This window comes from Phacochoerus africanus, chromosome 7, assembly GCF_016906955.1.
Source record: "Phacochoerus africanus isolate WHEZ1 chromosome 7, ROS_Pafr_v1, whole genome shotgun sequence".
NCBI classification, from domain to species: domain Eukaryota; kingdom Metazoa; phylum Chordata; class Mammalia; order Artiodactyla; family Suidae; genus Phacochoerus; species Phacochoerus africanus.
Window position 1 is genome coordinate 93,348,623 of NC_062550.1, and position 3,593 is coordinate 93,352,215.

The 3,593-nt window shown below is 48.9% G+C and overlaps 1 long non-coding RNA gene across 1 annotated transcript; it reads left to right on the forward strand.

The window, feature by feature from the left end:
* The first annotated feature begins 327 nt into the window (after nt 1–327).
* LOC125131844 (uncharacterized) lies at nt 328–3,362 on the forward strand. Its single transcript, XR_007136035.1, has 3 exons — nt 328–579; nt 2,691–2,897; nt 3,079–3,362. It is a non-coding gene; the product is annotated as an uncharacterized LOC125131844 (long non-coding RNA).
* The last annotated feature ends 231 nt before the right edge of the window (nt 3,363–3,593 follow it).

Consider the following 3,593-nt stretch of genomic DNA (forward strand, 5'->3'; position numbering starts at 1 on the left):
ACCTGGCCTTAGTTGAAACTCTGCTCCTGGCTTGCACGTCCGGCCCCCGAAATGTGACCTACTTTAAATGTGACCTACTTTTTAAAAACCATTAATACTCACGGGAAAACCGGATCCAAAATTTCGATAACCATTTTTCTTTGAAATACTATTCGATTGCATCACTACTCCAAAGCTTGAAAGGTCAATGGCCACTTTTAGTTGAAGCGTCGGCTACGGGGAAGGGGGGGGGAGGCAGGGGGAGGGGCGCGGGGGAGGCGCGGCTCACAAACCTTGCCTGGCGCCCCCCCTGCTGGCTCTGAGACGAAGCGTAAACCAGCGCCTGGCCTCTTGGCCGGGAGTCCTCAACAAATGGTTTTTCTCAATAATTTTCCTGCTTTGAGTAAGGAACTATGCAAATGATAGGCAGGTTAGCCAGAAGGGACGGGAAAAGTAGCATTTCCCAGCTAACGAAGAGTTTTGTCCAGGATGGAGTCGCGTGCACGGAATCAAGTGTTTTGTTTCTTGGAGTCTGACTTGGAGGGCAGAGCTTATCCATCCCTAGTCAAAACCCTCTGTAAAGGAGCTGGATAATTTTGCGTAAGTCATTTACCACCCTTGGACGCTGGATATTTTCTATAAAATTAAGGGACGGGGCTCTGGTTTTTGGCGAGGAACGGGGGTGAACGAACAACTAAGATTCCCTGTGGGGTTTGTGTGTAGTCTGAGGCCCCGAACCTTTAAGAACCACTACATCTACCTGGGTTCCCTGCACGCTCAATTATTCCATGCATCTTCTCCTTCCGAGCTAGAGAAGCCCAGAGGAAGGGTGTACGCACTTTTCTGTGTTTTAAAAGTTTGGGGTGTTTTTTTTTGAGGCCAGGAATCAAACTCACGCCACAGCAGTGACCCAGGGCCACAGCAGTGACCACACTGGATCCTTAACCACTAGGCCACCAGAGAACTCCAAAAGATATTTTTAAAATTTTACAAGAATAAAATGTGTTCCCGGTGTGGCACAGCGGAAACGAATCTGACTAGGAACCATGAGGTTGCAGGTTTGATCCCTGGCCTCCCTCAGGGGGTCAAGGATCCCGTGTTGCTATGAGCTGTGGTGTAGGTCACAGACTCGGCTGGGATGTGGTGTGGCTGTGGTGTAGGCCGGCAGCTGTAGCTCTGATTAGACCCCTAGCCTGGGAACCTCCACATGCTGCAGGCCCTAAAAAGCCAAAAATAAAATAATTTCTATTTGGTTGGCAGTTGAAATGACTCTCCCTTCTTAAAGTGCTTTCCCCTGGACCTTTGCACATGCCCCGCCCTCTTCCTGGAACGCCCTTCCCCAGACTGAGTGCAGGGCAGATGCTCATCATTCAGGGCCCAGCTCAGTCAGCTCCACAGAGAATCAGTGTCCACAAAGATTACATTAAGCACAATACCAGCTAAGGGGGGACAAGTTTGTATCAAAGCAGGATTTTTGACTTCTGTTTGTTTCTGAAATATTTCTCGGCAATGCCCAGCATTTTATTGGCCCCAAGAAACACATATGGGAACCACTTAGGTGAATGTTTATGGGATCATGTTAGGTGAAAATAAGTAGGATATGAAATTGTATCTACACTCTGATTTGGACATTATAATATTATACATGTGGACATGACAGAAAGTGAAGAAATGAAAGCAGCTCTTTTTCAGGGTAGCAAGATGTGGGTCTGGCAAGACCCTAGAAGGTCTGGTCCTGTTCTCCTCTCGGATCTCTCCTCTTGCTTTGTTCCTTGATCACAAAGTCCAAGTCACAGCGGGCTCCTTGCTATTTGAAGAAGCCTCCCCCTGCTCCTTCTTTGGAACCGCTGTCTTTGCTGTCTCCTCTACCTGTGAGGCTCTTCCTCCAGGTAATCCGCATGCTTTGCGTCCTCACTTCCCCACATCTTTATTTAGTGTCACCTTCTTAGTGAGACTTGCTTGATCACCCTATTCAGAATCCACCCTCTCCCCCCACCCCTTCTCTTTCCTCCGCTCTGGTTTTTTCCCCTTACGCTTAATCACTGTCTAACCTAGTTTATGTTTTATCATGGGTCCTATCTTTCTCCCCCAGAACGTAAGCTTCATGAGGACATGTGTTTGTATTTGAACTTGAATTTGCATAGGATTATCATATCTTGGCCCGGGTGAAACCCAACAGTCACCTTCTGGTCACTGCCCCAGAGCTGCTTGTTAGCTTTAATTTAGCTTTTATTTTATTGTTTTATTTTATTTGCTTTTTAGGGCCACACCCATGGCATATAGAGGTTCCCAGGCTAGGGGTCCAATCGGAGCTACAGCTGCCGACCTACACCACAGCCACAGCAATGCCAGATCGGAGCCTCATCTTTGACCTATGCCGCAGCTCACAGCAACACACACACACACACACACCTGTGTGTTTTGGTTGATCTACCAGGATTCTAAGAAAAAAATGTGAATCAAATGAAAAATCTGGAGAATTCACCCCCCAAGAGATCCAGAACTTTGCTTTCTCTTAACCAGCCCTAAGATCTGTGCACACGGGGCCCCATTCCCTCAAGGCGGTGATCCGCTGAAGCAGGGTCACGACTGCCCCTTCGGAAGGAACCCGCCCTTGCGTGCGCCGCAGTCCTCCCTATCCTCCAGGGACCCCCCAGCACTGAACATTACCCACCACTTGCCAACACCTTTGCACTGTTGGTTTTCTTCAGGCGGAGAAGGATTTCTCTGGCCCGGTGTCTCTACCAGAGCGGGGAAATGAAAGACGAAAGCCAAGACTCTGTCAAGACAAATGGGAGAGAACCTACTCCTCTGCTGGACGCGAAGCACATGTCCCGGTTTAACAGGCGAACCAGACGATGCTGAGTCCTCACACCTGATCTCGTTCGTTCTGCCTTCCTCCCTGGCCCGGCAGGCAGGTGCGTGTCGAGTCCATCTAAGACGTTCTCTGCAGAAAAGCGTTCTGGAGGGAGGCACAGATTTGGGAGGTTAATTGACAACCTGAAGCCTGACTGTGACTCCTCGGGGGGCCTGTTGACCTCAGGTGAGACCCCTCGTCCTAGAGGGAGGACAGTCTTGAGGGGTAAATTCTGCTTTCAGTGTTGGGCGGTGCATTTCTTACTGGAACTGGCCTGTGTCGTCAGAGGGTCACCCATCAGAAGACTTTGGTGCTGGAAAAGACACTATTTCACTAGAGTGGGGTAAGTTTCTTCCTCTCTTTTCTCCTCCCTCAAGATGCCTTAACCTTCTGGCCGCCTGGTTTCTCACACGCACCAAGCCCGCCTCAGGATCTTTGCACTGACTCTGAAATGCTATCCTGCAATATCCTCGTGGCCTTGATCCCTCACTTTGCTCAGGTCTTTGCTCAGAGAGACCTCCTTTGCTTATCGGTGATTGTTTATTTCCCCTGCTATTCATCCCAGCATTTACCACTCTCTGATGTCATCAGTGTTTGTCATTTGATATGTATCTCATGTCTCTCTTCCACTGGAAATATAAGAGGGACTCTGTTATCTTCGCTCTTGTATCTCCAATGCTGAAAATAGCTTCTGGCCCGTAGCAGACGCCTGACCTCAAGTTACCAAATCAATCAATCAATCAAAGGCATCTGCAAG